The sequence below is a fragment of the Pseudorasbora parva genome, chromosome 9 (assembly GCF_024679245.1).
Source record: "Pseudorasbora parva isolate DD20220531a chromosome 9, ASM2467924v1, whole genome shotgun sequence".
Lineage (NCBI taxonomy): Eukaryota > Metazoa > Chordata > Actinopteri > Cypriniformes > Gobionidae > Pseudorasbora > Pseudorasbora parva.
Window position 1 is genome coordinate 7,894,654 of NC_090180.1, and position 20,661 is coordinate 7,915,314.

Genomic DNA, 20,661 nt, shown 5'->3' on the forward strand with positions numbered 1-20,661 from the left:
TTGTTTCGGGTCAGTTGGGGTAGCGCGCTGCCATCTAGCGGTGAACTTCGGAAAAGCAGCATATACCGAAATGTGCCAAATCATGATATCGTACCGTTTTAAATAAAATATATACCGGTATTTTTCCAGTACCGGTATATCGCGCATCCCTACTTCAAGCGCCTCCATGCTTGCAAAACGCGCTTTTTAAAAAACTTTAAAACAAGAAATGACAAAATTTTACCCTACATTTTTACAGCGGGTCTATTGGAACGGGATTATTATTACCCAAGGTAATTTTTCCAGACCTCTTGCAAAAGGTAAAAGTCTTGGTAATCTTTACTGATATTGTCCGTAATGATTACCAAGATGGCACATTCAGACAGGACTAAAATCACTAAAATCTCCATCTCCCCATTTTAAACGAATTCAGTTCGAATAGGGCTAAAGTTAGCAAAGGTCTCAACGATAGGTGTACAATTCAACTGGAAAACACAGCCCTGGTCTGTTATTGCCGTGTTAACGTAGTGTAATGTGGGCGCTCATGCTATATCGTTTCTCAGTCTCAGTTTTGGTCTGTTTACACTCAAACAAAACCCCAGAGTTTTCAAAATAAAACAGATCTGCAGCGTTTCTGAAACATGGGTGTAACCGTAGCAAAAGTTATGCGTTTTAAAACTAAAACACACTAGTGTAAACAGTTATAGCAAAAGTTTTAGGCCTTAAAGGGACTTTGACATGCGGTAGCCTATTGCACAGACCAAAACAAAAACAGATATTCCGACACGAAGCGCACATTTCAAAGTAAAATAATTGGCTGTAGCATTGGTTTTCAGAGAAACGAGTATGTAAACTCAGGATGTTTCCTAAACATCTGCTGTATTTTTATGCTTTAGTATAGTCAAAAACGTACATACAGCACCTTTTAATGGAACAGTTTAGCCTACAGAGGACTGATCTTGTCGCCTAGCAACAGTGACAGCTGCCATTGATGATTGACTAACGTTTGTACTGGACCTTTTTATAAGTTACATTAAACTGTCTGAAACCAAAACATCTAAATCTTCACCATGGTCATTTTCTGTATGTAATACAAAGTATAAACTGTATATAATTGCATCTAAGTAAGACATTTGTCAGCATTTGATCCTCTTATTATTTTTTATACTAAGTTATTATTTTTATTTTTGCATTTGTATCGTTAGATATTTGAATTAGTAGAAACCGATACTTTGTTTGGTTTAAAGTGTAGTTCTGCAAATTCTCTTAAAAAATCCTTTCATCACTGGCAAGTAAATTCTGGGCTATAGGCAAGGTCGTGAAGGATCCATCTGTTAATTTCACGGTAAACGAATGATGCATTTAGACTTTGAATTGGGACAGCCTCCGTCATCACAGAGGTGATACAATCTGCCTTTGAATGAGCCCTTTGAAGGATGCAGCCTCTGAATTGGGACGAAGCAAATATCACTAAAAGGGGGAAGCTGTAGTGTGGGCACCCACTGGCAGAAACATAAATCGACACGTCTTCAGTGATTACTGGCAACCTATGTCCGAATCGCAGCTCTGCTGAGATATGACCAACAGCACACTTTAGGGCCATTCACACAGAACGTGTGTGTAGTTATTTTAGTTTGAACGGTGCATTTGTACAACCACTTTTCCACTGTCAGGCTGAACAGTTCTCTTTGCGTAACCATTTCATTCCATGCCGGACCAGGCCAGCCGGTAAGGTTAAAGGTTTATTTTCCTCTGTGGGGCTGATAACCGCGGCTCTTTGCAATGTAATTCAAACGTGTCAGTTGTTGCCTTGGTAACACAAGTTTGTTTACCACTTTCATGAAGCAATTATGGAAAACATTTATATATATTTTTAAAGATTTTTTGTATTAGTTTAATATGATGCTAAAATTGAAATCCTTTTTTATGATGCTAAAATTTCACAATCCATATTTACAAAATTCTGTTTTATTTAAAAAATATTTAACTGTCCACATATATGGACACCATGAAACAAAGGTGTAAAATGTGACATAAAGTCACATATTACAATATGAAACATTGTGTTTTTAGTATAGCATGTTATGCTGTGTATATCAGCTCGATTATTAAAAACAATAATATTACAATTTAATAACTAAAACACATATTTTAGGAATTATAACTGCAGTTACATATGTGCGGACACATAGAGCTGGGCTTTGCAGGCACATTCTCCTCATCACTGCTGTTACTTCCACCGTCCTCTGGGATATTCTCTATTATTCTGTACTGTTTGACCTATGCTGTCCCTATTTGGAAGACAAAATGCAAATTTGTCTCAGTATTTATGTGTAAAGTTGCCATTTAATGCCGTAACATGTAATTGTGAATGGTTATTTATATTGATATATTTTTTTAAATGTCTGTTTTATTACAATATAAGACAATTCATAACATCTTAGAACAGATAAACTGTACTAGCAGGTTACAGAAATCAGACTTTACGCAATCTGACCTCACTGTTGACATTTTTGGTGTCTAAAATATTACTAAAGTATTCATTATACTTTACTGTACGTACTAATATTTTTTGACCTTTATTTGTATAAAAGTTTTTCAGAGATATGCCTGGGGCATTTGGCACTTGGCTATTGCTGTCAGCCATTTTGGATTAATGATGTCATCAAGCAATGCATATTTAAAATGCAAGACAGTAGCCACTGTTAAAATATTGCTGTCAATCTACTGACACTGCCCTCAAGTGGTTTGGAGAAAATTACCAAGATAATAAACCCTAAATGGAGTTAAATGTGCTATCCACAAATGTGGGCACATGAAAGGGTTAAAGACATTAAATAGCGACCGTGTTATGGAAGGCAATCAGGTATTTCATTTAATGTTATTATTAATCCACGTAAAAATCGCTTAAATAGCTACAGAGAAACGGGTAGCCAGGCAACAACTGCAGTTGTGCTATATGCCATATCAGGCTCAAGTGGAAACACAACTGGAACCGTTCGTTACCATTTCAAGAACCGTTTGGCCTGACAGTGGAAAAATGGCTATTGAATCATGCGTGAAACGCTGTAAAAGAGGCAAGCGCAATGGTTCGAATGCATCCATTTATCACGTTTACCTAGAAAACCAATGGAAAAGTAGCGCAGTGGAATGCAAAAACATGTTCCGTTTCAGTGGATCGTTACTTGTGATATTTTGTCATCATTTATTTATTTCATGTTGCTGCAACCCAGAATGAATTTGGTGAAGCACAAAAGGAGAGATGAATGTGCCACTCTCTTTTGTGATTGAGGCTTTCGAGCTTGAGCAAAAAAAAAAGCTAATTATTATACCATTGTTGTCAGATTTTATTTCAAATAAAAATATCACACAATGTTCTCTAGAGTGTGGGCAAAAATATCCAGGGCGCGAAGCTCCCGTTCCACCACATCCCAAAGATGCTCTATTGGGTTGAGATCTGGTGACTGTGGGGGTCATTTTAGTACAGTGAACTCATTGTCATGTTCTAGAAATCAATTTGAAATGATTCGAGCTTTGTGACATGGTGCATTATCCTGCTGGAAGAAGCCATCAGAGGATGGGTACATGGTACCTCGGTTGTAACAAGTGGTTATTTCAAAATTGCTCTTCTATCAGCTTGAATCAGTCGGCCCATTCTCCTCTGACCTCTAGCATCTACAAGTCATTTTCACAGTTTTTCTCTTTTCACACCATTCTTTGTAAACCCTAGATTGGTGGTTGGTCCCAGGTCATAACCCCTGCCCCTCCGTGTATTCTAATGGACAAGAGACAAACTGCACTTTATATAATTTTTCTCAAAGTTGGTTTCTGTGATTTTAGGCAGTTTTTAGTACACTGATGTCATTTTAAGGGTTCATTTTTTTAAATAAGTTTGGTTTTAGTTAGTTATTTGATGCTATAAAAATGAGGGGGGTGTAACGTCATGATTGACAGATGAAATCGACGGCTTCTCTGAGTAAAGTTGTTACTGAGGCACCAACTGACTTTTTTTGGAATTTTCGGGAGGAGATTGGAGCTTTAGCTTTTATTTCTACATTTCCATAACTGTTTATTTCACACTGACATAATGAATTGTTCTGCATTTGCGAGAGTGTGGGCAGGCCTTTGATATTGTGGCTCTACCTCCTGCTCTCTACTGTGCAGACTTCAGTTGATATTTTACTTTATAAATACGTTAATATTGACATTTTTATTTAAAAAAACCTTAAAATTCGCTTCAGAAGGCTTTTATTAACCCCGGAGCCATGTGGAGTACTTTTATAATGGATGGATGGACCTTTTTGAGCTTCAAACTCAATGGACCCCATCACTGTCAATTATAAAGCTTGGAAGCACCAGGATATTTATTAATATAACTCCGACTGTGATCATCAGAAAAAAGAAAGTCATATACACCTAGGATGGCTTGAGGGTGGGTAAATCATGGGGTGATTTTCATTTTAAAATGATGGGTAATAATAGATTATGACTGAACCCCTGGTCCCGCCTTAGTATTTTTCTTGTTTAAGAAACCATTTCATACAGTCACAAATTCACAATAGGGAAGAAATTAACATTTCAACTTCCATCTCATGCCGACTTTAAGCATCATAGATATGAGTCACACTGACAACCACTCTGCATTTGGTGAGATGTAAAATGTCATGACAAAGAGGCACCGGTTGGTAATATTTATACAGCAACCACACTGCAATTTGGGGATCACAAGCTTTTGATCTTTAAACGGAGCTCTCTAAAAGCTTTCCGTTTGAAGAGAGCATCGGGTCTCAGCAGTGCACTGGGAGCTAGTGGCGGCAGCAGCGTTAGTAAATCATAAGAGTAAACAGAGATGCTGTGGTGTGGCAGTCGGTTGAGTGAGAGCCGCACTCCTCTGGCCAGAACTACTTCGGTGTACCCATCAATCACAGCCTGTGATGAGTGCTGAACACATCCACTCACTCAGTGGAACCTCTGCACATCAAAGTTCTGGGTCACTCATATGGAGCACTCTTTCCTGTGAATATTGCACTTTGGAGCCATAATGCCGCTTTTACCAAATATGTTGGAAGTGGCAGTCATTGAGACAGGTGACAGTAGTGATCCTGTTGATGGGGTTATTCGTTTCTCTTTGCAACCATGCTAGTGAAATGTGATGAGAATCAATGTAGATAGGAGCCAATTTTTTTTTTTTACATAAAATATATTGTGTCTGAGGCTCAATAATCCATTGTATGAAGGAGATGTAAAGGAGAGCCAAGACCCAACAAACATAGACACTGCATATTTATATCTTAAACCTTGCCTTGAGGCAGTTATTACTCTTCCCTGAGGTGTCTTTATCCCAGGAAACCATGTATTGCAGTTGATAACAACATAATGGCCCGAGAAGCCCTTGACATATACATCTTAAACCATTTCAGTGTGTTTTTGTTACCTTTCAAAGTGGAAACGGCATGTCCTACACTGTCTCTGCGGGTAGCATAACCTCGGCCTGCTGCGCGGCTAAAAGTGGGGAATTGCGGAGACCAGAATTACGAGGATACGCACCACAAGCTTGTCGATGCACAGTTACAAGCAAACCTGCCTACTGCGTTTGAAAATATGAGTGACCTTTCCACTTGCAGTGCAACATAACGTATCACAGTATTTTGTAGCTCACATTACCATATGACAGACATTTAAATGCTTATATTTTAAATATTTAATGCTATAAAGCCTATAAAGGGGCTGTGAATTTTCACAGGTGAAATGAAACACATTCAGGACCAACAGGAAGCTGCTGGTTTTAAAAGTTTGAGCTGTGCTTCATACATTGCAAAACTATAATCAACGCACATTTCGCTAAACATTTGCTAATGTGGCCACACCTTAAGACCTCAGCATGAAGAAAACTTTGCTAAAAAAAAAAAACTGCTGTCACAGTCTTTTAAATGCCTTCTGCCCTCTGAATGAAAGTAAAAGGCCTTTTACTATAAATCTAAAAATGTCCACCTTCAGAATGTGGTGTATTTTGGCTGTGAAATCTTTAATGATGTTTAAAAAGTTAACGTTTTAATACTGTTAGGAACAGCTCAAGATGGTAGCCTGATAAGCCAGACCCACATCAAGATGAAGTTGGGTCTGGTAGCACACCGTTGGAAGGGCTTAATCCGGGATGAACGGTTGTCTTTCAAAGTCCCTCTGCACGGATAGCGCTACAACCAACCAGAACGATAAAGAAGGTAATGTGGAGCTCGTTGATAGATTAAACTTTTGCCGTATCTGGTCGGCAAAACTCTGAACAGATTCTTTTTTTAAGAGTGACTTCAGTGCTGTTCTTTCTACTTTTCTCAAAGAAAAGCTTAACTCCAAGTTGTCAGGAGTCGTGGCCAAAGACGTTTCGAAAGACCACTGTTCAGCAGCTTTGTGTTCAAGTAGCAAGCGGAAGCGTCACAACTCTACCGTCATTATGTTAAGCCCGCCCACTGACTCTATACATGATGTGATTGGCCTGACCAGAGTTGTTTTTTTCAGCTCGCAAGCCAACAGGTAGTTGCTAGACAACCCTGGCTGCAAATTAGATCTGCTGCCGCTAGGGTGCGTCTAGATTTCTAGGCTATCAAGATTGACATTACTGGCCTGAATCAACTTAAGTTTACTTCTATATTCCATATTTGATTCAACGGACTTTTATGGCGTAAATGTGAAGCATCTTTAAATCATTGCTTTAAACTATGTTTAGATTTTTTTTTTTAAAGTATTTAGCCTGAATATCATATCATAATAAGACAAATTGAGTTATTTAGTGCGACAACTTATATTAATATATTTTTTTATCTCATTTATTTCCATTACAAAGTATCCAAATTTCAACTTATTTTTGTATTTTGTATCAGATTGCCTATCTGCATAATTTTAATTGCATATCGTTTCTCATTTTGGGCCTCTGAATAAAATTGTTTTTTTTTCCTTCTGAGAGTCAGCTCCATATTCGAACTATATCATATTATCCCTAAATACATACAGTATCTGTTACAATACAATGTATAAAAGACACAAAACACACCCTTCAAATGTCCAAATGCTGGTGTGCCAGGTGAAGGTGCAGAATTGTACTGTATGTGTGATATTGTTAATTGATTGTGTTGTCAATGCATGGTTGAATTGTTGAATCTAGTTCTGGCTTGCTGCTGGCAACATTCATGGTACATTAATATGTATTTCTTTGTCTGTATAATTTCTGTTCTTCTATGCATTTTGTACTGCTTGTTTTGTGTTTTTATGGAGGGCTTGGTCAATTAGAGAAACTTTAATGTCTTGCTTTTTTGTTTGTGGACAGATTTTCAGAGGTTTTTGAGGTTATTGGTCAACGCTATAGAATACGTATTCCACACTTAATTAAAAAAGCCCAAAAAACTAATGTGTCAAAAATTATTTTTGCATAGTTTATTTGTAATCATTGATTGTTTACAGGTTGCTTGCTGTCACGGCCATAATTTGTGCAAATATCAGGGGGGTGCAGGAATATTGTGGATAAAACCGAGCCTTCTGCAGAACCCAGCGGGAGTTCACCTGCTATGGGGATTCATACACTCCTTTAAAGCCCATCTGTAACGGTTGGGACTTTATCTGCTCTGCGGCACTCAGGGCCCTCCAGGTGATGACTCACCCAACTTGTGAAAATGAAATCTTTTCACAAGCTGCCTTATTGTCACAGAAAGCTGGCACAGGTGCTTTAGTTTTGTGTGTTCGAAAAGTTGCTGCATCATCAGGTGTACGCGTATTGGCAGGGAATCATGTTTCAGTGTCAGATTTATTCTGTCATTTTAATATCAAAATGGATGCTTTGTGCTATGACATGTAAACACATGAATCTTAAAGTGATCAATGTTTTCAAAACCACGCTGTTCAAAACGCATTCTCAGTGTGGATTCAGCATGATTTGCATTTTAGCAACTTAGCGAACAGCAAACATGCAATTAGACCACTCCAGCTCGAAATATGAATACATATTCATCCACATTTATGTAAAAGCATGAGATGAAACAGACACTTTTAAATCCTCAACGACATGAATGAAAGCGATAGCCGTGTGGTGGAACAGTGAAGATTAAAACCTAATGTGTCTTCTGATCTATACGTCATGAATTTTACATTATCCCTTCTCTTTCTGGAAATGTGACTATTGCATTTGCTTATATGACATTTTGATTGGAAATCTGAGGACTATTCAGCATGCTAATAGGACAATTCCAATTCTAGACCAATGGTTTTCCTAGCCCGCTTCATCTTTTTTAATATTTCGTCCAATTTGTGTTGCTACCCACCTCTTTCAGAGCTCTGCTAAGGAAATACGCCTCTGTGTCTTGGACTACCAAATTATAGTCATTTTATTATGAAATTATACATTTTATTCCCCCTTTTTTAATCAAATTTGGCCTAGTAGCAAAATAACATCAATCCTAAAGAATAGTTTGAAGCGTGATTTCGCAGATGGAGCTAGTAAAGACATCTCTTAAAATGCCTCGTTCCCGGATCAACAGCGAGTGTGAGGAGTAAATCAAGTAAGTGTCATCGTGTTGGAAGATGGTGCACAAACCCCAGAGGATAAGCTGTTATTCCAATAGATACATTTTCATAAGTTCATAGCAGCTCCAAGCGACAAGTCTAATAGATTTCCTCAATCAATTTGCAGAGGCAGAAGATATTATCCTGAAGAGCATAATCTTATGAACTGTGATATGATAATAATGGCTTTTCTGTCTTATTGATCATCTGATACGTTCAGGCTTAGGGAGTAAATACAGAGAACAGTTGGTTTCCATCTGTTAGCACACACACATTGGATCACTCAATCTTACAGTGCAGCACATTACATGAGCAAATCAGGGCTTGGGATGGAGTTCCTTTAACAGTGAAAGGTTATTTATGAAATCAATTATGTTTTAGGGCACTGTATGCTCTATTAGCCTCTTTTGTGGGTGGAATTTTGAGCAGACTAATGAAAAGAGCTCCAGAAATGTCAGTGGTGAGATGTGGTCAACGCAACACAGCGCTTATACTGATGTGGATCCAGCAAAGAAGCAATTGGTGTTTGTCCGTCTGACCCTTAACTGAGACGATTTTCATGCTGGTTACACTTTTAATTAGAGAGATTATAATGTAATTGAGCTGCTACGGGGCCGTCACATCCCTCCGCTAGAGAACGCTCAGTGCAGCTCAGGCAAACGTAGCCCCTGGAGACCACAGGGCAAATGCTCTAAATCCCCCTCGACAAAATATTCATGCAGAAGACAGAACATAAAAAATGGGGGAAACAGAGAAATGGCCTTTGGAAGAAGGGAGAAAAGCGAGGCACATGTAATTCCATGTGAAGTCTTGTACTTATTTCTATCAGGTGGCTTGTAAACTAACAGCTCCAGGGGGCAAAGATGATGACAAATATTGTTCATAATGGTTGAAAACTAATGAAGCGTGAGATGCCAGCAAGAGCTAGGAGGGGGCCAGGGGCGATCTTACTCTGTTGTGTGCGTCCCTCCCCTTTCTCCCTCCCGTTTTCCTTGCACCCCCCCCCCTCCTTTTCTGCTTCTCAAGAGAGCCGTCTCCCTCTCGTTCTTCTCCTCTCCCTCCACCTTCATATGCAGTGTTTCTCTCTCTTTCAGCAGGCTACTTAGAGTGTGAGTGTGGTGTACAACAAGTAAATGGAACATGATGGGATTAGCAGGGATATGAAATATATATAATTGATAAAATAATCAATTGTATAATGCTATAGATAATGGCATTTATCATTGTGGCAAATCATCCTTTCATCAAAGGGATAGTTGACTCTCCTTAATCCATTTCTTTCTTCTGCAGAATGAAAAAGCAGATATTTTGAAAAATGTGTTGTTTTTTTGTCCATACAGAGAATGACGTCCACAGAAGAAACACAAGGGTGAGTAAATAATGACCGAATTTTCATTGTTGGCTGAACTATAGATTTTATAAATCATAAAAAGAAACTGAATCCAAAAATCGTCAAATTACATCATGTATGTTTTTGAGCTTACATGTTGAAGTATGCTTCATGATAATTTCCTGTCTGATAGTTACAGTATTCTGTAAAAAAGAAGAACATTCCTTTATGAATCAAAGGGGAGCTGTGGCCTGGGTCCGACTTGATGAGTGAAAAACAGGATCCATCACAGTGTTGCCGAGACCTCAAACGATGTCCAGGGCAAGGCGTGAATTTGTCATTTGCAGTATATAAGCTGTCATGGTAGACGGATTCTCCCGTGAGAATTAAACATCGCTCTAGTTAAAGCGCTGCACGCTAGCCTTTTGGTTCAGTGTAACAAATTTAAAGGTCCCAAGTGAAAATGTTTTACAGAACAAAGAACAAATCTCTCATGCTACAGATTATATGATGAGATCAGTATAAATAATAATTATAATGATTGGCATCTGCAGAGGGCATTGCTGCAGTTTTTCTGGGCATTGAGCTTAGATATTATGAATTAAAGGTCCCGTTCTTCGCGTGTTTTCGAAGCTTTGATTATGTTTACAGTGCGCAATATAACATGAGTTCATGTTTCGCGTGTAAAAAAACACAGTATTTTTCACACAATTTACTTATCTGTATACCGGTGTTTCCTCTGTCCTAAAAACGGCCTGATGATTTCCTTGTTCTATGAACTCCCTCCTTCAGAAATACGTAACGAGTTCTGATTGGGCCAGCGCTTCCCGTGTTGTGATTGGACAGCAGCTTAGCGCACTTTGCCCGGAAAGGTCCCGCCTCTTACCATAACGGGGAGATGCAAGCGCTGAATGCGCTCTTCTCCACGTGGGAGAGCAACAAGACCACGCCCCCTATTTTGCGTGTTCTTGTGGGCGGAGGGTTAGTCAACAAACCGCTCTAGTGACGTCATCCATGAAGGAAGTGCAGGGGTGTAGTCCAAACCGGCCGTTCGCTGTAGGCTTTGAAAGGGAACTTCTGTTAAATAAAATATCTCGCTTGGCATTGAACTTTGAGCTTTATGATTTTACAGGTATTATTTATGCTCCAACAGCAACATTACACACTAACTAAAGTTTGAAAGATGGAATCACGAAGAACAGGACCTTTAATAGATTGTATGGTAGGCTATCAGTTGACTTTACAATAGGTGTAATATAACACTCAAAAAAATGCTGGGTTAAAAATAACCCAAGTTGGGTTGAAAATGGACAAACCCAGAAATTGGGTTGTTTGGACCCAGTGAATGGACCCAATCAAACAACCCAATTTCTGGGTTTGTCCACTTTCAACCCAACTTGGGTTGTTTTTAACCCAGCATTTTTTAGAGTGAACCTAGCAATGAACAATACATTTACAGCATTTATTAGTCTAGGATTATTGTTTCTACCCTTACTACTAATATAGGCCTACATTTTTAACATTTAAACATATCTTGTCAACAGTTTTCAAGCAGATGTTTAAAGGGATAGTTCACCCAAAAATGAAAATATGATGTTTATCTGGTTACCCCCGGGGCATCCAAGATGTAGGTGTGTTTGTTTCTTCAGTAGAACACAAATTAAGAGTATTAACTCCAACCGCTGCTTGTATGATGTCAGTGGGGTGTATTTCTAAGACAGTCACTATGATAGTAAAAAACACAAAATCCATATTAAACCATGTGGCTCGTTGGTGGCACACATTGATATCTTAAGACACGAAACGATCGGTTTCTGCAAGATGGCATTACTTTCTCTCAAATGATGCATCTATGTAAATACATATCTATGATCGTGCCAGGTTTTGACCTTACTTGACAAAGGTAATGGCATTGGAAATACTAGATGAGATTCATCTGCTATGGGGTAAAAAAACAAAAAGACAACACAAATTCTGTTTGGTTTCTCTCAGAAACCGATTGTTTCTGATGTATGTGTGCTTTGTCCCCTTTTATAAGCTCCTTGTGTTTGTCAGTCTTTGTCAGATCGTTGTTTTGTCATGTCCACGTCTCCCGGTTCCCTGTGATTCCTCTTGGTATGTTTTGAGTTATATTTGTTATGTTTATTTGGTTTTGCCCAGTCGTGGGTTTTGTGTTGTGTTTGTTTCTTTTGTTGTAATAAATACACTCCTTTTGCACTTATGTCCTCGCACCAGTTTTCCTTTGAGGTGAACGTCACATTATCTGAGTGGGGCGATCATCTGTGCTGCCCTGGTGTTGCCAGTCATGAGAGAAATGAAGAGCAGCACACTGATTTCATTTTATTTTACATTATATTTATTATGGTTAGCCTCACATTTTTGTCTATCATGCTATCCAATCATTGCACTCAAACCCAGAGGATAGGACTTGTTTAAGGTGATTAAACAGTTATTTCTGTAAAATCAACGGAGGTCACTACTATTGGGAGCTTCTACTTTTTGAAAGCGGAAGTGTGATAATTGCCTATAGAGCTTCTTTTGTGTTGCACTTCATGCGTGTGATGGCTCTTGTTTGATGTGACGTTTAATGGAGACTTGCATTGCATTCAAAATCACATACATTTTGTTTAAAACTTACTTTCAACTGTTAACCTCTTAAACCCCAGGACCATTTTTTGGGATTTCTGCCTGGATTTGGCCTACCCAAATTGAAAAGCTTCCCATACACACATAAAGTGGTTAAAATAAGTTAAAATGTTAGGGTCATTTTACAGGAAACCCTTTGAAGTTACATAAAACACTGCTAAAAGTGATAAACATGTACATCTATGTTGTCTACGCTGTAATAACCCCCCAAAAAGTAGGTTCTTTTTGAGTATTTTTTTAAAAATATAAATTAATTTTTGAAAGTGTGTAACTAAGGCCCTGTGTGTCTAAGCACCCTGCAGACAGTTTGGGCTGTTTCCACTAAATTCCAGAAAATAGTTGAAAAAAGAAGTTAGTCTGTCATGTTGTGTGCAAGATTAATTCAAATGGGTCTGAAGCGAGGGCTTTTCCCCCTCCTCTCCCCCTACCCTGCTACCTGATATCTCCAGAAAGGATAGAGACTCTAAGCTTTCAAATGATACCACAAATCGTCATAGCTCCTCCACAGACATTTAAAATTGAAAGTACATGACATGAAGTACAAGACTTGATGCCATTCCAGACCCTGTACAGAGTCCACGGAGTTAAAGCGGAAAAAACATTTAACATTGTATGAATGTGTCTAGCATAGATAAACATATGCCTCATTAGTGTCTGTTTCCATGGAACGGTCAAATCCAGTCCGTTAGCACCACTTGAGATAAATTTAAACTTCGTTATTCACATGTATGAATATCTGTATCTGCAATATACATTAGCAGATGATTTTCATAACTTTTTAGTTTATTAATAATGTGATAATTCTGCACGTGGGTATTGCAGATTGAGTTATAGGCCTACACACCAGCACATTCTCACTTCTGAAAGGTTATCCCATTTCTTCTGGAGTTTATAGATTGGTGGTTTTTACAGCTATAGGCTGCACAATGCTGTGACATTTTCTGTGAAAATTAATTGATTTGTTAATGGGAGTGATGTGAACAGTGTCATGTTAACCATTCCAAGATGGCGGACCCCTACGTATCTACAGTGTGTGGTATGTTGTCACTGTCATATGTTCTATGACACCAGGGGCTTCACTTTACTGCCATTTAAAAATCTCTTCCATGCCCTCACGGGATAGTAAAGTGTCCATCGACTGCACTTCAGAAACTTGCAAGAATTAGTACGCCATCTGAGTACTTTTTGCCTATACTGTTTTATGAATTATACTATATGAATTTGGACATTCACTCAGATCACATACTGTTTTTTGCCTACTAGATAGTGTGGAAGTAGGCATATTTGGATGCTTGTTGGAAGAAGCCTTAATGCAAAATGAAAACACCTATGTGAATTCAGATAAGGTAAATTGCTTGTGAAATAGGGAAAACACGTCTCGAAGGCATACAACAACACACACATCTGTAAAGCACTGGACTTGACAAGTCAAGTTCAACTACTTTTGTTTAAAGTGCTTAGTATGAAGCGCTGGCTCATTGCTGAGTGTACGATCCAAGCTGCAGTTCACTCTGTTATTATTTTTCAGACACATAAACGCGTTATTGTTAACTGTTGTCATTGGTGGAGTCTCATTGCACAGCACACAGACCCAACTAATCAATCAATAATGAAATTTGTTGCTGATTATTTTCATTATCAGCTTTTATAAATAATTTTTTATCAGAGTAAGTTCTTCTACTCAGTAACATACTTCATCATTATAACATTAAACATTTTATAATACGTCGTCTCACTAATTCATAGTTGTCCTGGATAACATTTACTTTGTGTCAGCAGGATTAGTTCACACCATCTCTTAGCCTACAATCCAATGCCTCACAGCCTCTGCTCTTATAATTTTTTTTTTCTGTTTCCACCTCCTACTGTTGCTGCAGACGTATTCAATTCACGCCTGCGCTTTTGCACGCTAAAATGACAAAGCTCAAGATGACAAAACAAAGCTGACTTTCACAATTCATTCATCTCTGCAGGCTTCAGACGAAAGAGCAACAAGAGCTGCCTGCGTGTCTTGCACCTCAGCATAGATTGACTGATTAATTCCATAATGTTTCAGAGTTTTCTCAGAATAGACCTCGCAGCGGACTTGCATTTGATATCATATTGCACAGCATTACAAGTTTATGACAGGTTTTGTATTCTGTGTGGCTTATAAATATCTAATTGCATTATTTGGGTCTGGTCTTTTCAAAAGTAATTGAATTATCCATCGGTACCTTGAGACAAAAAGAAATAGAAAAACTGCAATGCATTATTCATATTTTGGTCTGGTAGCTTATTAAGTAAAACATACCACACCATGTTCATAATAGCCCTTTTATTTGTAATTATGTATGCGCTTCTTGTTACCAGAAAAAGAATATCCACTGCAAAGGGCTAGTTACTGGTTTTACTTTTCATTCAGCTTGCACTGGTAAATTACTCTATTAACACAAATTGCTGTTTGTTAGTAGAGAAGAATGTGTATAATCTATTAACCGTAAAACAGACTAGCATGTAAGACATGCTTGCGGCTTTAGCTTAGCACTGTTTAAGTGACAAATAAAGCATGCATTGCCATTCATGACAAGTTCGAAGCTTGCAGCTCTGCCACATCCCAATGAACGACAGATAGAGTACCGTATGAATACAAATGGATTAGTTGCAACCGCAAGGTTGATTACACTAATTTGATCTGCTATTCATAAACAGTTCTATCACATGCTCTTGACAAATTGCTTTTTAGAAGACAAGGGGAAAAAAACCTAAGCAATAAAACAAGCCACCTACACACTTGAATTGGAGCACATGACAAAGGCTTATGCTACAAAAAGTAGCTAGGTGATCTAAAAGTCACTGTGTGCGAGCGTGTGTGTGTGTGTGTAAGTGTTTCTTTATTGTCATGACTCAAGCTCATCTTGCTGAGATGACAGAGTTTCTGTTGGAGGTCATGACTGAGTCAGAACTCAAATGGATAGTGAGCTGTTGGAGAAATATTTAACACAGTCCTGAAGTTCTGCAGCAGACTGACCGTAACCGCACAAATGAAAGAAGAACCGTTAGTTTGAGGGTCAATGAGACATACTGAGATATTTTAAAAGTTCTAACCTAGTTTAGAAATGTACTCCCTTTATACTCATGCTGGCTTTGTACGGTTTTGAAAAACTTTTATAGCATTTTTAAGAAAAGTTAACATTTTAATGACTCTCAAAACTTTCAAAAAGGAGTTCTAGCAACCATATCTTAAAATCCATAACACCATATTTGGCACACACCAAGTCAAAACTCTCTCTCTCTCTCTCTCTCTCTCTCTCTCTCTCTCTCTCTCTCTCTCTCTCTCTCTCTCTCTCTCTCTCTCTCTATATATATATATATATATATATATATATATAATATATATTTAACTTTATTGAAAATATTTTTCAGTCAGTTTGAGAAGTGTCACTGGTTAAGGGCTATCCATGTATGGGTAACACTTTAGTATGGGGAACATATATTCACTATTAACTATGACTTCTGCCTCAATAAACTCCTAATTTACAGCTTATTAATAGGTAGTAAGGTAGTTTTTGTAGCATTTAAGTTTAGGTATTGGGTAGATTAAGGGATGTAGTATAAGGTCATGCAGAATAAGGCATTAATATGCTTCATAAGTTCTAATAAACAGCCAATATCCTAGTAATATACATGCTAATAAGGTTAATAACTGAACCTTAAAATAAAGTGTTACCAAATTATGCAACACAATATAAATAACAATAAATATCCATCCAAATGTCCATCTTAAGTTGATAAAAAAATACTAAATTCTGTTAACGCATGAGCCACCGACATTCACCATCATCCAATAGTAAAACTGGCAAACATCGATGAAATACTGAGTTAAAATTTTGAAAACTGTATTCATGTTTATAGAGGATGGACGCTTCCGTGATCCCACAATGTGCCGTTGCGCAGGGTGTTTTAAATAATCGAAGGCATTATTGTGACTGGTTAGCAAAAAACTAACTGTGGTTTTGTTCACATCAGCATGGATTTGAAAAAAATCACATTTCAGTGGTTCAGGCTTATGACATTGAGAATTAGCTATGAATATTCATAAAGTTACAACGATAACTTGTGCTCAGGGGAAGCACCCGTTGTCGTGAAGATAGAAGAAACTGCATTTATTCATGGATTATTAAAACAAAGGAACAATTTTAGAATGTACACCTCCCAGAAACACATAAAGTTGAATTGCTATTTGGAGTAATCGCTAGATGAGGGCTTAAAGCTACACTATGTAACTTTTCCGTCCGCTAGAGGCCGCCTGCTAAGAGTAAAGCATTTCTGCCAAGTAAAATGAGGGTAATGCAGATATGACGCAATTGACAGGAGACACCCTCAGACATCCCGGGTCCTTGATTAAAACAGCAATTTACAAATAGTTGGAAACATTTGTGATATTGTAAGAACTCAATTGAACAAAATATATAACACTGTTTTATATTTTACTGCAAAAATATTACATAGTGCACCTTTAATTAACTGATCTTTGAGAAAATCTCAAATTCGTCCTAAATTTACATATTTCACTATAGCTCGTAATTACCGTAATTTCAAGAAACGTTATGAATGATGAAACCATGATGTTCTCTGAGCTGTCATGTGGTGCAAGTAAGATCTCCCAGAAAATTCCTAGTTTGCAAGAGTTACAGATTGCTGTAAGACTTGGGGTTGTGAGAATGCAGCTTTATTGGGGCAATCCTGAATCAAAATCCATATAACAGGCAAAAGGTCAAACACAACTAATCCAATTGAACAAGAGGGAAGATAAGACTGGCAAAGGGGAACTGTAATATTAAAAACATGTAGAAAATCAAAAACCACAGGAAACCAGGATAATGCTCAAATACTGTGTGACAACATACAAGACTTTGCAAAGAATGACTGAAAACACAGGGCTTATAAAGGCAGCGTTTACAAGGTAATGAGACACAGCTGAATGTAATGAAGTGTAATGAATCCAGGTAAAGGGTTATGGGAAATGCAGTTCATGATGAGATTCAAATGGACTAGGGAAGAGATCAAGGGCACTACAGCTGGTGGATGTGACAAGTTGTAACTACTAGAAGTTATTGAACGATTTGTACAAGTGTAAATCTCACAATTATATAAATATGACAACAGCTATATTTTGTGTACATATTTAAGTGATTTAATTGTTTGTCTGTTTTTTTATTTTACTGTTTGGAACAGAATTTTGTTTTAAACAAATATCATGACTAATTCATTCATAAATGTACTTAATTTGGAATTAATTAATGATAATCCTTTTATATTTAATGAGACATTGATATTGACACAAATGGTTTGCAAGTTTACTGTCTGTCATTTTGTTGTTGTTGTTTTTTTTGTATGTTGGTTGGACCACAGATCTTTCATTTGGCAGACAAAAGTGTGTGTGTGTGTGTGTGTGTGTGTGTGTGTGTGTGTGTGTGTGTGTGTGTGTGTGTGTGTGCGTGTGTGTTTTAAATATTAACAAGTATTGAAGCTTTTTTTTTAAATTATTATTATTTATATATGTTATAGGCAAAAATTTGTCTTTATTAATTATGATATATGGACAGTTGCATCACACTGACACTTTTTACTTTATGCCAGGCAAAAAGTAACATTTATTTAAATACAGCAATTAAAAATCTTAACATAATAGAACTGTTTAATGTAGTGTAACAGTTCTCTGTAAAAAAAAAAAAAAAAAAAAAAAAGTACTGTTTGGTACACACTTGCACCACAGTTTATCTTACATTTTATGACGCATCTATAATATGGTTGTTGAAAATAATTAAACCAGACAGACAGAGTTAGGATTTTTCTGTCAACAGATAAGCATTCTGGCTACCACTAAACTTTGTTCAATGTGAGTGCTGTATGGACCAGTCATTTACGCCATCATCACCCAGGTGTTAATAGCACATGATGGCAGGTGAGACTTGAACAGCACACATTGCTATTTGTGTTTAAACTAATTTTAGCATAGCCAATTTAAGCACTCAAAGGGGGGGTGAAATGCTGTTTCATGCATACTGAGCTTTTTACACTGTTAAAGACTTGGATTTCCATCCTAAACATAGACAAAGTTTCAAAAACTAATGTTGGACGTTTGATGGAGTATTTCTGTGTTAAAAATAGTCCTTCCGGTTTCTCACAAGTTTCGGCGAGTTTTTTTCGAGTATGGGTCCACTTGACGTTAATAGAACGGAAGGTCCTTGTATGGGCCGTACGGGCTCTTCTCCCGGTAGGGTGCGCGCGCGCGTCACTAGAGCGAGAGAGAGGAAATGCACGCCGTAAACACTGCTCTCAACTGCAGATCCAGTCCTCCGTGAAGACTTATGTCGCGCCGCGCTCCACTTTATTCCTATGGGTGACGTCGAGCGACTTCAACACTTCAGCACAGCATTCCGGGAAGGCAGCGCTGCATTTGAACCGATTTGAACGCAGAAATTACGGGAAGCTTCAAAGCATCGCTTCAGTCACGTCTCAAAGTGGATTTCCACGCCACTGCTGTCACAGGACTTCAACAAATCATACCAAAGAAGTGTGTTTTTGACGAAGCGGTCCCAGCGATAAAGGTTCGGTCCTGCTTTGGAAGCAGCCGGTGAGTAAATCTGCTTCAAATGTCTATGCTATTGGCTCGTCGCGTGAGTAAACATCAGTAAACGACACGATCGCGTGCTTCGTCATTCAAATGCGCTAACGGTTACTCCATTATTGTTCTGTATAACGTTACAGTATTCTGACTCTGACGTGCAAAACCGGTTTGCTTGCTACATCTAAGGTCTAGTCGCATACAATAGTCCATAAACTGAATCATGTCCTCATAAACTGCTTGTAAAGACACAGAAATGTTGACAGGCCCCTAAATACAGTACATACCACAGAGACCGACGTCCTGAAGTTGCCGTTTCTCCTGTTCAATTTATTTCTGCCTCAGATTTGATTGTGGATCATTATCTGTATTAGCTGAGATAGCGATGGGCTTCTCCACGCTTGAGGACGTCACTGCTTTGCGTGCTCGTCATTCTTTAGCTCCGCCCACACGATACGCCTCCAGGCGCTCGGTTTTTTCCGGAAAGACTCGGTACAGCCTATATTTCTTTTATAAATATGATAAAACTAAAGACTTTTTGGAGATATGAAGGATGCAATACTACTCTATAGGTACTCAAGATTGACATGAGATTGACTGAAACTGAGTGTTTCACCCCCCCTTTACACACAAGCTGCAAAAGAGAACTATTACAAATATTGAGCTCTCTTTCAAGTCTTGTGCTTGAATGGACAAATTCACACAAAAATGATGTCAACATGCCCGTCTTTGCGAGTATCCAGCAAACAAAGGTTATATCTTAAGTGAATGTAAACAGTCGAGGAAGAACGTATGTGTTCAGTATCTGTGTACTGGATCAGTGTGTCATGTCTTAGTGACAGCAGCCTAATATTCCTGCTCACTGTGTGTGTTTTTACAACACATTCTCACACCCAACTCGTCACATATGGACGCTTGACCCGGACCCCTTGTCGTCACTTTTCAACAAGCTGGGCGTACCTTTATCGTCAATTTTCGACGCGCTGGGTGCTCCATTCATTTCAATGAGAAACCTTTGGCGTCATACACAGACGCACTGGGAATGGGAATATTATCGTCATGGTGAAATTTATTTTTTGATTTATTTATTGAAATTATTTATTGGTTTATAATTTTGCCATTATGACATGTTGGAGTGTGCTTCTCAATTAAATCAGCAAGCATAATTTCATTTACATTTATTTTATTTACGCTATTTAGACACATTTTAACATGTAACCCAACCCCACCCCATCCCTAAACCTACCCATTTGTGTGAACATGATATAAAACACAGGATATAACATACGACTGCATCCACGAGTTATTCAAAAAAGTTAAATAATCCAAGTTTCCAAGGCCAAACGATTGATTTGTATGAAGAAAATCCCCAAAAACGATCAGCATCTCCATCCGCTGAAGATCATGAACAAACACATCAAATTTCAAGTATTGCCGTCCGTACTTCAGATTTCATAGTGAAACGGCATTGGCTCTCGTATGTCTTGTGACCAACTGTGTCATTACGTCAGCATTGATTGTAAAATGTCATTGGCTCTCGTGTGTCTTG